Source organism: Strix aluco, chromosome 28, assembly GCF_031877795.1.
Source record: "Strix aluco isolate bStrAlu1 chromosome 28, bStrAlu1.hap1, whole genome shotgun sequence".
In the NCBI taxonomy this organism is placed as follows: domain Eukaryota; kingdom Metazoa; phylum Chordata; class Aves; order Strigiformes; family Strigidae; genus Strix; species Strix aluco.
Genome location: NC_133958.1, coordinates 2,339,068 through 2,352,002, shown reverse-complemented (window position 1 = coordinate 2,352,002; position 12,935 = coordinate 2,339,068). Strand labels below are relative to the sequence as shown.

Below are 12,935 nucleotides of genomic sequence, written 5' to 3'. Positions count from 1 at the left end.
GTGCCAGCGAGCGGGGGGCAGAGCCGGCCCCGAGAGCCCTCCCCGGCCCCCCCGCTCCCCTCCGCCCGGCCTGGGGGGGGGGCTCGGCTGGGCCCCGGGGCTGCAGCCCCCCCCGTGCCGCTCCCGCAGCGCAGAGCTGCCCTTCCCAGCGGGCAGGAGCCCCCAGATTTCCCCCCTCGCCCCCCCACTTTCACTCCTCCTCCTCCTCTCTCCAATCTCTTTGCCCTCCAAATCGCCCCGTGCTTTGCATCCTTTTGGGGGGCTGACGTGCGTCTGGGCCAAACGTGCTCTAAAAAGTCACAGGACCTTAAAACCTGCTCGTTGTAAAGCTTATATATTTTATATATTCTATTTACATATTATATATTCTAAAGCTTTCCAATATAACAGCCGTGGGATTTCTCCAAACGGCTTTACATTGCGGTCGGTGAGTGTTTTGCATCCCCGAGGAACAAAGCAAATGTTTGATATCTCAGAAGAAGGAAAAGGTCTTCCCTCTCCGGCGTGACCAGCTCCCTACCACCGCAAACAGGACGCTTCATTTTCGTGCCCCTTCGCTCATAAAGCAAACACAGTTCCTGTTGGGCTGGCGAAACCTTCTCTGCAAAAAGAGTCTTTTCTCCCATGAATAAGCTGTTGGAATCTAATTAAACTGCAAACGGAGATTCGCACCTTCCCACAGTCCAGGTTTATAAAATCCACCAGACAGGGGTGATTTTAACTTACTCCTCCAGTGTTGTGTTATTGCCAAATGTGGGCAAAAAAATAACAACTGGGTTGCTGCCTGCCAGGGGAGCTGGTTTTCCCTCGGGATGCACCAACGAAGAGCTTGGAGAGCTGAGCGTATCCCTCTGGTTTCCTAAAGGATGCTCCTAAAAATTGTGTTCTCGGGATGCAGCTTCCCAAATCGGTGGAAGAGAAGCACTGAGCTGGAGGAACCGCTCCAGGTAAAGCTGCGGCTTCTGAAAAACTGGGAGAAATTGGGGTTTGAATTGCAGAGCTGAGCGTTGTGGAGGGAGGATGCTCTTAGGCTCTTACACCGGAGGAAGCCCTTAGGGGAGCCTGAGGGATTGAAAATCTTTAGTCCCCAACCCCAGGTCAGCTGTTGAAGTGAGACGGAGCCTTTTAACCCCCGGATGGATGCAGGAGATGTGTTTTAACCAGGGCCTCCGCGTTTCCAGCCGCCCTGGGAGCAGGGGCTGCCTGGGTGACCATCCCAGAGGGGTCCAGGCCGGTGGCTCCTCCCGCATCCGGATGCTCCTGGACCACTCGATGGCAGCATTGCCTAAAAATGCAGGAGGAGGGATGGGCGAGCGGCCTGTGGGGCTGGGGAAGGCTGGTTGGGAGTGGCATTTCCAATCCCCCCCCCCTCCGACCAGGCTGTTTTGGGGTTTTGCTATAAATTTGCCAAAGGGTGAACCCCAACGGAACGGCTGCCCTGGCTGGTGGGGACAACGTTAGCGGCCATCTCAGCCCACCCCAGCAAACCCCTTCTCACTCCCTCCATCCCCAAATTGCTCCAAGCTGGTAGCATCACCCCAAGGATCGCTGCAGGGCCAAGAGCGAGCACATCCCTGCCTCCTGCCTCAGTTTCCCCTTCAGGAAAAACAGGGCAATGCTTTTGCATGCTCCTGTTGAAATAAAACAGCAATCTTTTTTCCTGTGCTGCTGCCGTGCAAGGAATTGAAATGCAGCCTGATGTCTCGACCAAAGCAGGCTCTGGAGGGGACGTGTGTGTATCGGCATGTGCAGGCCGCTGAGCGTTGGGTAGTCGGGGGGATTTCACCCAAAGGATACGTTTTCTTTCTTTTGGAAGAGATTAAAGGGGAAAAATAAATAAATCAGTCCTAGGATAGAAACCTGTATGAGGGAGAACAGATGTATTTATTGCTTGGCAAAACCAAACAGATTATTGCGAGCTTTTGACAGCTAATTAATGCTTGTGGGTCCCCATGAAGGTGCCGGTGCTATTCTGGGCTATTCCAACAAGCTCCCTCCTTCCCATCCCCGGGGACGCTCGTATACCTTCATGTATATCGTCAGCCCTTTCAGAGCACTTTGTAACTGGCAGCTGGAGAAAACCTTGCCTTTTCCTGTCGTGTTTTCCAGAAGGACAGGAACCTCTTACGCTATAGGTTTCCCAGCGGAGTTCCCCGGCCGGCGTAACATCAAGCACGTACAAAGCGTGGTTGTCCGGGAGGGAGAACTGGCCTTGTCCTTCAGGGAACCATCAGAGATGGTGTTTTTCCAGCTTCTGAGGTTTCAGCTCCTTCATCCACCCTGGCTGGGGGCTTGGACTTCATCTCCCTGTTGCATAAAGCCGGGTGTGAGCAACACTGGGAAGAGGTTCAAGATTTGCCACCTCCCCAAAGCGTGGCTGCAGGTCCTAAACAACAAATACCCCTTGCAAGCTGGTGGCAGAGGTGTTTGTGTGGCTTTTTGCTTGGGTAAAATAAGTGCAGGTGGATCAAGCTGGGCTTAAATTTGGGGTATGGCACCAGTGGGGGACAACAGCTTGCACCCAGCAAGACAATAATGTCTTTTCCTAAAGAAGCTGGATCTAAAGGGAACATCTGCCTTGGTGTATCCCTCAAGCAGAGTAGGGAAGCAGCTTGTCCTGGCACCCCCACGAAGGCAGAAGAGACAGTGAGGAGCCACACAAACCATTTTCCACAGCACTGAGCAGCACTTGGATGCTTCGATATCTGCCAGCAGAAATAACTCCCTTTGCCAAGCTGCTCCTCGGGATTAATTTGAAAATCTAAAAGCCCCAGAAACAAACTGCGTCCTGCAAGATGGGTTGCACAAGTGTGCGTGCAAGTGCACCCTTCGCTAAGCTCCCCACCTGCCCTCATGCTGTTGCCTCGGCTTTAAATCGAGCACAGCTAAGCTCTGCTTTGAGGGGAGGTTGAGATCTGAGCTCTGTAGCTGGTTGGTGTTTCCCAGATTGGGGGAGTTTGTTAATTAATGAGTGTACTTCTTGCTCCTAGGTGGCTTTGTGCTGTAGGTTCTTGTGCTTTAGAGGCTCAAAAGCAAAGTGGGTGGAGGTTGTGGAGCTCTAAACTGTGGTGGGTTTGCTAAATGTAAATTTGCTTTGTGCTTTTTAGCAGGAGGTGAGTGAAATCTCCTTGTCTGGAGAGGCATGAGATGGGGGTTCTTTCCTTGGGGAGGAAGCATGCCCTGTGCCAGGGGTGCTGGGCATTGAAGATGCTCTGTTTAAGGGTAGTGCTGCGGTAGTATGAAATCTTTGTAAAGCCCTTTAAAGCGATTTTGTTTGTTTGTTTTAAATTTCCTGACCTTGCAGAAGGAGTGTGTTAAATGGTTTCCTTAGAAATGAGGTTTTTGAGGATGTTTTGGTTGATTGTGTGCTCTGTAAGTCACCTCCTGCCCCAGCAAGAGCCATTCTGTGGTGGCAGTCAGCAAATTAACTCGTAAGCTGGTGAACCAGGGAGTGCTGAATTTGCTGTACACCTGTCTGGACTTTTGTAGCTTCCTAGACCAAGGGAGCTATTAAGTATCTAAGCCCATATGTGAGCTAAAAAGTTCCTAAAGCTGTTGCATCGCAGCATCCCTGTTGCATCAGGACCCTTGTGTGACCGCAGCAGCTCTGGGCTGTAGAAGCAAGATGAGAGGGAGGATAAACTGGGGGGTTTCTTGCATCACTGTGGAACCCCAAGGTAGTGATGGGCAAACCCCCATGAATCATGCTGGAGATTTGTACAGCCACCAAAATCACAGCTTTAATAGATGTAGTGATGGGGGAATGGCCAGCAGAGAGAGTTGTGAAGTTGGGGAGATGTGGTTTGGTAAGAAAATATACTGGGGAACGTGACATCTTCCCCAGGTGAAGTGACTTGGAATGGGATTTTAAAATCCTGCCTTATAATTAAGTCAACCCACTGATTCTGCTGCGACTCCGAAGCTGCCTGCAGCGGCAATGAGCCACGCAGTGCTGCTGGAGGAGTCCTCACTTTTAGAGTGTGAGAGGAGAAAATAACTGGGATTATTAAAGGAAAAAAAAAAAAAAAAAGCAAAACCTACACTAGCAAAATAAGATACAGGGGTTTGTTTGCTGCTGTGCAATATGTGACACCAAGATAAGCGGGGAAAGGAAAATGCTGATCCAGGAAGGGCTGATAGCGGGTTCCTGAAGGAGCCATCCCACACTCCCAGTGTTGGGTTAGATTCAGCACCTGCCTGTGAATGCTGAAATATCCTCTGCCTGGGCACGGGCTGCTGAGCAGACCTCTCCTGCCTGCAGGTAATTATTTGCAGATTTAATCCAGTTTGTGTTAGTTTTGCTGTTTACTTTAAATGCAGGTTTTCACCAGCAACATTTGACTTGGCTCAAAGTGTTCCCTGATGAAATTTCTTTTCAATTTAGCTTCCCACCTCCCCGAAAGATGCCTTGGGGGGTTCATTGCAGGGTCCATTCCTCTCCATCCCCTCATTTGCTTTCTTTATTCTCCATCTCAAGTGGAAGAAGGCTCAAACCTAGGCTTAGGTTTAACTATTGTTTTAGGCTTGGCATGCCCAACTAATCAAATGATTTGGATGGGTGGGTGAATAACCTGTCTTTGTGCTCTTCAGAAGCCTTTGTGGAAGTTCAAAAGCCTTTTTCCCTGCTCCAGGCAAAACGTCTCTGCTTTGAACTTCAGGGCTGGCTGGCGGTGCAGCAGTTTGGGGGTCTGCAGGGCTTTGGCTGTGGGAAGGATTTAGGGCGTAAAGCATTTGGCCCATAACCAGGGGTAGCTGCTACTTGCCCTGCCTCAAAGGTCCTGGCTCATTTTTTAAGCCTGACTGCCCAACAGTCATGACTAGGATGGGGATGAGCTTGGACCAGCTGCAACTTCTTGCAGGAAGAGCTGATGGAGGGGCAACTTGCTGTGGAAATGGCAGTTTTGTCTCTTACTGGTGAGCTGCAGAGAGGAATCCGAAGGATCAGGAGAGGGAAGGGTTGCCCCTCGCCTCTCTCTGTTACCTGGTGACGCTGCTTAATGAGGGGGGGAAGGATAATGGGATCAGAAATAGTCTGTGTGCAGGTTTAAAGGGTGAAGAAGGTGAAGCTGGTGCTGCTTTGGCAGATGCCCCAGCATGCAGGAAATGGCCAGCCCCCTCCTGGGTCTTTTGCCCCAAATAGAAAGAGCAGTTCCTCAGGGAAAGGAGAAGCAGAGCCGGTGTTTGCATTGCCGAGTGCTGGACTCCTCTGTGCAGCTCGTAGGTCTCCCTGGCAGCTTGCTCCTTAATTTCTCCCTCCTTTTTCGGAGCCTCCTGCTGCTTTTCGACACATCTTCAGCCCAAAATCACTGAAGCCTGGCGTAGGTGTCCTAGCAACGCTCCCGGCCTTGCAAGGGGTGGTTGGTGGTAAAGCAAAGCGCGTAAAACCTGGCTGTGGGCCCCTCAGAGCAGACCTGGCTTGGAGGTGTGTTTCAACCCTAGGGGAGATGCATTTCCTCATCTTTCTCCCCCAAAAAATCTTCTGGGAGTTGAAGGGTTTTGGGCTTGTCCCACCTCTGTGTTGTTGCACTTGAAACGTGGAGTTGGCTTTGCCTCTCCAGCTGGGTGCACCCTTGGGAAGTGGCTGATGATGGGCAAGACCCTCTTGGGTTGTAAACGTGGGAGGTTTGGTGTTCACCTCCATCACAGGAGTGACCAGCCACCGCAGACATGACACAGAGAGCTGAGGAGCCTTGGGTGCGAATATAGTAAATGAAACCAGACGTGCTGTCTTCTGACCGTGCTGGCTCTGGGCTTTTTGTGGGTGTCTTCCTTAGATGTTTTCCCATGGTGTTGGATTCTGGCTGTTCTTGGTTTTGCATCCAAAAGCTGAGAACTGCAGGATTGCTGGATGACTTAAACCCTGGTGTTTTCTCCCCTTCCACCCAGGTCTCCGTGCTGAGGCCAACCCCAAATGCAGCACAGGGGTAGCTCCTCCGGGTTTGCTGCTCCAGAACTACATGTCACCAAAGGAGAAGAGCCTAAGGGGCCTTGAAGGGCCCCTTCAGATACACATTAGATGGATGGGCTGAATGACGATGCGATTGATGCTGTCCAGCTCCAGGGAAGTTGTTCCCAGCTTTTCCTTGTGAAGATTCCAAACCATTTGGGTGGGAAAGGTTTCGATGAGCTTGCTCGGGTCCATGTCTCAGTGGCTTGGAGTATCTCCGAGGATGGCAGTTCCCCACCGCTCTGGGTCTCTGTTTGAGCACCCTCATGCTATTGGGGCTGGAAAAATTAACAATATCCCATTGGACTTTACAATTTTGCAACCGAGCTACCTGCTAGCTCATCATCACACCCAGGAGTTGCTTCTGGGCTGGGAAATTGGGGCAGCAGCCCATTGCCTGCTGTGTTTTAGCAGAAAACCTGCCTGCAAAGCTTTGAAGCAAGTCATTGGGATGAAGGGCTCAGCCAGAGACTGGCAGTTTGTATGGGGAGAGGAAAACTGGGGAGAAAAAAGCTTTTTTTTCCTAGCTGGAAGTGGTAACAGCAGCATCTATCCTAATGCCATGGAGCTGGGGTGGCACGAGGAGGTCAGCTGAGAGCAAACGCCCGCAAATACGAAATAGAAATAGTTCAATGTGAGTCTTGTGGATCGCTGGTAGCTTGGCTCTTGTAAACTGGGTGGATTTAACAGTGGGGTTGTAAAATTTATTAATACTTCATGCCTGGGGCCGGTGAGCCCTGGCAAACTTGATCCAGAGAATTGTTGCAGAGGAATTTGTTTTGCAAACACCTCTTGCAGCTCCAGTTATTGCTTGCCCTGTAAAAAAAGACAACAGTGATGCTATCTTCATGATATTTGTGGTTACAAATTATCATCTCCTCCAGTAAAATCAGCTTTGCAAGCTCTCTCTTAGCTGTCAATGAATTAATGAGCTGGGCCCTAGACCAAGCAGTAGCTAATTAAACTATTTTCAATTCCCAGAACCTCTTAATTCATCCTCTTTGCAAAGATGCAATATTAAGTGAGATTCAGATCAGCTTTTGCCAGAGGACTCGAGAGAGATGCTTCCTTGCAGAAGGCTATTTCCATAAGAAACTTCAACCTCCTGACCCCAGGGGCCGGCAGGAGCGAGCTGTGCATATAAAAGCAGCAAGAGATGCTTTTAGCTGAGGAATACAACGCTTTCCTCTGGCCTTTTTGTATGCAAACCACTGACTCTTGTTTTAATGTGGGGCTTTTTTTGGTGTGGTTTAATTGGCTGATATTGTTCTGTCTCAAAAATAACTGCAAAAAGCCCTTCTTCCACAGCAGATCCATTGTCCACATGTATTTTGTCTCCAACTCGCTTGCCTGGCTGGGATTTGTCGCCGTTATTTCATGGTGGAAATACTGAAGCCTCTGGGAAACAATCTTCCAGGAGAGAAAGTGGGGTTTTTTATCCCAGACTGTTAGGAAAGGGATGTTTGCTGGGTACATCCTCAGTTTGGAGGCAACAGGGATCTGGGGATGTGTGTGGGAAGGATGCTGTCCTGAAATTGGGGCTAAACATCCTCAAAAGAGATGCTGGGGCTCAAGGAAGACCAGAGCTTTGGGTGGGTTTGAGTTATGGAGCCTCTGATTGCAAAGACGACGGGGCTGGAGGTGCAGCCCTCTGCTATCACAAATTTGGAGTGGACTGGAGTAAAAGGTACACGTGGATTGGAAAGCACTTCTCTCCAGCTGAGCCTTAAGTTGGATGAATCGACGATCCAAAGGGCCTTTTCCAACCTGAATGATTCTATGATAAAGAAAACTTGCCCAAAGTGTTTTAGCGTGAGCTAAACTGCATCTTGCTCTCTAGCTGCTTCCAAAAAAAGTGGTTAATCTATTTTAGCTGTGGTTGTTCCCTTCTTTTCCCCCTCCCAAAATGCAATTTGTGCTGATGGTCATAAATAACTCCAGCCTGAAATTTGGTTGAGATTGTATAAGCACAGCTAGGGATGTGTTGGCCAAATTGAATGAGAGGTGAGAAATTGGTTTGAGTATGAGAACTCTTGTGTTACAGATCCAAAGTCAATAAAAGAGGGAAAGAGGAATAATTCTTGACAGTGGCTGATGGGAAGAGAGGAATTAATGTGTGAACTGGCAATATGAAAATGTGAGGAGCCACTGCAGGACAGAAATGTGTCTTGGAGAAAAATCAAGTGAACTTTTGCTACTGGAAGTTAAATTGTGGTGGGTTTCTTTTTTCTTTATTTTTTTTTTTTTTTCCTTCTCAAAGTCTTCTTGGAAGACAAAAGGGAATTGAGGTGCTGCTCTGCAGGTGGAAGGGTCTGGTGCAGTAAATGGATTAATTAAGGAAAAAGGTATGCAGCTCATAGTTTGCTGCTATTTAATTAAAGGTACAAAGCAGTGCTCAGTAGCTGGGGAGACAGGTCTGCTCCTGATGCTCTACAGCTGCTTATTTCTGGCATCTAATGCCACGTGTGCTGTTGTCTCCGTGTCGCCTGCCTCAATTATTTGCTATTTTGTGCTGAGAGCCAGGAGGAAACACTTTCGGAGTACGAAGTTTCAGGCAACGGCCAAATAAGTGCACGATGTCCACAGACATGGGGGATTTGGGACAAAAAGGGTTGGGGGTTGTTCATGGCACGGTGTGCGTGAGATGCTGCTGTTGGCACGTTCCTGTGGGTTTTGCTGTTATTGCCGTTGCCTGCTGAGAAGGGCTTTTTTGGAGGTTACAATATAGCACGTTCCGAGTGCCAAACTCCCAGCGGTTTGGGGATTTAAAGCATTCTAAGCAGCCCCATGGCTTTTGTTGTGTTTGGCATCTGATTAAACTGGGCTTAACCCAAGCGATCCTGGGCTGGGTATAAGGCAAGGCCGACCTTACCCCATTGGCACTGAGCTGCCTGAAGGAACAAATCTGGTTAAAATGGGGTTTGTTGGGGTATGTCAGGTAGCTGAGGCAAATTTTTTTAGCAAATTAGCCAGCCTCCTTGTAGGACAGTGTTGGTAGAACTAAGGAAAGAATAAGAAATGCATGACTTGGTAATTTTTGTTTATTTGCTGGCCCCTATTCCAGCTTCTCTGTAAAGGAGAGGCATCTCTGCATGTCCTTTTTCTTTTCCCCCTGTACATTCTTTTTCTTTCCCCCCTGCACATCCTTTTTCTTTTCCCCCTGCTCCCTTCTTGCAAGCCATGGGCATCTTTGAGATGGGCACTCTGGGGATCTGATCTCATCTTGTCTGTTATCATCTTGATGAATTCAATAACGTCTGGAGGGTTGGGGGGGCAAAAAAGAAAAAGCCCTTATTCCTGGAAGCAGCCTCTCAACCAAAGCTGCGAGATGCAGGAGCCCAAAGGTTCAGGTGCTCTCGCTGGAGGGGGACGCAGCTGTTAAATCTCTGCTTCTGAGAAGCTTTTAATCTCTCTCTTTTTTTCCTCATGAGGGCTCTTTTGATAGGAAGGTGTTGGGTCCTTTTGAAAAGCTCGAAGCATCGCCAGCCACAACATCCGTGCTGGTGTGCAGCAGCACCGGAGACGAAAGAGAAGATGAAAATTTCTGGGTTTTTGTACTTAAAAAGAAATCTCAGGTCCTGTGGCCTTCGCAGCAAGAGCTGTGGCAATGCAATCCCAGGCTAAGCATGAGTTTATTGATATTTTCCCTGTTCCAGATGCCCAGGGCATGTTGGACAGCATGTGGTGGGGAAGGTGATCTGTGGGATTCTGGGGTGATTGCTACAGCTTTAGCAAAGCTGTGCCTAATTTTTAGGCAAAGTGCTTCTGAGGTCATTCAGCAGCTGTTGTAACCCACCGCCGAGACAGAGAAGGAGCAACAGACCTGGACAAGACCCTGGGGAGGTAAACTTCACGTGTGCAAAAGCAGGATGTGGTGCAAGCTCATCCTCTCTAATGATGGCATCTTTATCGGGAGGTCTCTTTGTCTTGCAGACTCCTGCCTTTCGCGTTGACGGAAGGAAAAACCTCTCCGGTTCGGCTTCGGCCCCTTCGGCGCTCGACTCGCAGCACGCGAAGAAACAGCCGCGCGCCTCCGCTGCTCTGCTCGCTATAACTCTTCGTTACAGCGAGAGCGCCGGGTGTTTCCAAGTGTTGGCCTTTTATTTATTAAATGACGGCTTTATTTCGACCCGGCAACGTCTGCCAAAAGTGCTCTAAATGAAGAGCGGAGATTATCCGTAACGCAAACAGCCCCGCTCTGGAGGCTGCGCGCAAATGAAATGAAGTCAGCTAAATTGGATGATTGCTCTAAGCAATTTAAACCCAAATACATCTTGCTGGGGTTGCCTCTCTTCTTTCCTCTTGGTTTTTTGGGCGTTGACTCGTGCCTTTCCAAGCGTATACTCGAAGATAGTGTGTTTCCAAGTAATTAAAAACCTGTTAAGGGATGTGCCTCACCTTGTCTCACTGCTGAAGGGCGGAGGGGAAACGGCACGGAGCTGGCGGGAGGATGTGGAGACTCAGGGCCTTGCTGCAAGGGAAATTTAGGGATAATTTGAGGGGGAATTTTGGTGTCTGGGCTCCGTGCAAATCTCTCCTCCATGCACATCTTCCCTGAAGAGTTTGCAGCTCAATTCCTAGAAATCCAGCAATTGCACCACATGATTGGAGTGTAGCAATCGTTGCTTGGGAGAAGCAGAAACGTTTTGGGTGTTAAGCTGGATGGGGTTCGCTCGCTGCTGGCCGGGATCCCGCCCGGAGTGTGCCGGCCCTGAATTCTCATAGAAAACTCCTGGGTTAGTTACAGCTTCCTGCAGCGTGATTGGGTTTTTTTTGGGTATGCCAAAAAAACACCAGTTATAAATAATTGACTGGTGCATCTAAAGCCTGGGATTCCCTCCTTAAAAGCATTTCCTAAGGGCGTTTGAGAAATTGCCAAATTTTCAATGTGCTGGGCGTTGTCAGACAAGTGCTGTTATTTCCAGGCAGGTTGTGCTTTAACGTGCTTTGCTCTTAAAAGAGAAGGGGCTTGTTTTTTCCAAAGGGAAGTAGAGCTGAGATGCTGTCCTTGGAGATCCAGGCTGCGGGGTGGGGGACAGCAGAGATACCTGTAGGTGAGTTTGCGTTTTCCACCTTTCTTTTAGGGTTGCAACGAGCCCAAGAAATGCGACTGTGTCTTGGGTGGAAGCTTGTGGCCTGCACGGTTGGAAGAAAAATGGCTTTAAGCTACAAATTTGCTGTTCTGGGGGGGGGGGGGGGGATAAAAAAGTAAAATAAACCTTGGGAATCTTTATGGCTTGCATGTGACTTTACACCCTGTCATTGCAAAATCTCGCAGAGGAGACGCTGCGGTGGCTTGTACCACCTGGCAGGGTGATGGCAAAAGGGACCTGCAGCCTTCGCCTCCTCTCCCTCGGTGCACGCTGCCAGAGGAAGGGCTTGATTAGATAATTGTATCATGAGCAGCTCCAACAACTGTCAGGATGGATAAAGCTCCTGAAGGCAAGAGATAGAAAAGACCTTAATTATTTCCATGCTTTTCGAACCTAGGAAAGGCTACTGGGATGGGTAAAGATCGAAGGGAGGCGGAAACGGCTGGAGGAGGGAGGCGGCGGGGGGGATTAGGGTTGATTTATAGGCCGGCACAGTCATCTTTTTATGTTTTCCACTTAAATTTTGACTTCTGAGGAAGCACAGCTGCTGGATAATGCATTGACATGCAGATCCCTCAGTGCCACACTGGGGTTTTGGGCCAATAAAGCTGCTCTGTCCTTGGCCAAAAGTGCCTTTTATTTCCTTTGTATGCAATTGTTTTGTTTTGGTTTGGTTTTTTTAATCGGGTTCCTCCCCGTGGCTGCTGGTTTTCCTGCAACAGATGAATCATTTGTGCGATGAGTTCAAGCTGAGACCCATGCTGGAAAAAGTACTTTTAGGGCAAAATATCACTGTAAAGGGAAATGACCACCAGACAACCTGATGCAGCACCTGTTCAGGATTAGGCAGGGACACTAGAATTAACACCAATCCTTTATTTTGCTTTTGGAAGAGGTTTTTGTCGTGCCAGGCATCTCGTACACAGAGCTGCCCTCGCAGCTGCGCAGCGTTGAGCTCGGCGGCTGTGTTTTATCCAGGAAGGTTTGATTAGTGCTGACATAGATGACTTGCAGCTCTGATTTGTCTTAGTAGCTGGAGTTTTCGTCCGCCTAGTCATTAATAGCAATTAAGACTTGCCCTGGGTACTGCACCTTTGATGGCATTCCCCCACAGATAAACCTCTGCTATTTCATGCTAAACAGTGGTTTTCTATTTAGAACCTATTTTTCTTATTATTGGGGATTTAATCTCTGGCAATATGGCTAAACATATGTTCGGTGTGTTTGGCCAGAGGCTTATCAGGATTTGATGTCTCTTGGCTTATGCAAGAACTCGGGATTTATAAAACCTTCAGTGCTTTTATTATTCAAAAGCCCAAACAGAGGAGGCAGCTCTTGGTGTCGATCGGTACTGGGTTGCAATGGGGAACACTGGTGGAAAGGCAGCTTGGGCGCCTCGTTTTGTGATTGGCATTTCTGCCTCGGCTAGTAAATGTTTCTGAAGTTCTGACTCCAAGTTATTTAGTCCCTATTTTCCCAGCGGCTCCGAGTTCAGCTGCGGGAGGTCTGTACTGGCGTCGATCAAGTGAGCATCGCCGACCGCCGCGGGGACGCAGAGCGCTGAAGCCATCGCTAAAGCAGCTGGTGCAATTGTTTTGGGGTGTAAGAGGAAAAAAAGTCTTAAAGAAATCAAATGTCGTTTAATATTTTGAGGCTGAAATTCAGATCTGGGTCATATTCAAGTATTAAGGGGAAGAGTAAAGCTAGAAGGTGACTCCAGCTCTTGCAGTCCCACCTGCTCCCTATCCTTTAGGTGTGGAAGGTGCAAGGGTTTGGGGGCAGCAGGACTGTTGTCAATAGGATAAATAATGGGGTTTTTGGGCCTGATTTCATTGCTCGTGCATTATTGTCTGGCACAGACTCTGCAGCCGGTGTGAGCCCCCCAGCACCTCTGC

General features: G+C 49.1%; 1 protein-coding gene across 1 annotated transcript in view; it reads left to right on the top strand.

Annotated features, from left to right (window-relative positions):
• The window catches only part of MOB1A (MOB kinase activator 1A), a 160,192-nt gene that overhangs the window by 39,802 nt on the left and 107,455 nt on the right, over window positions 1-12,935 (top strand). The window lies entirely within an intron of this gene.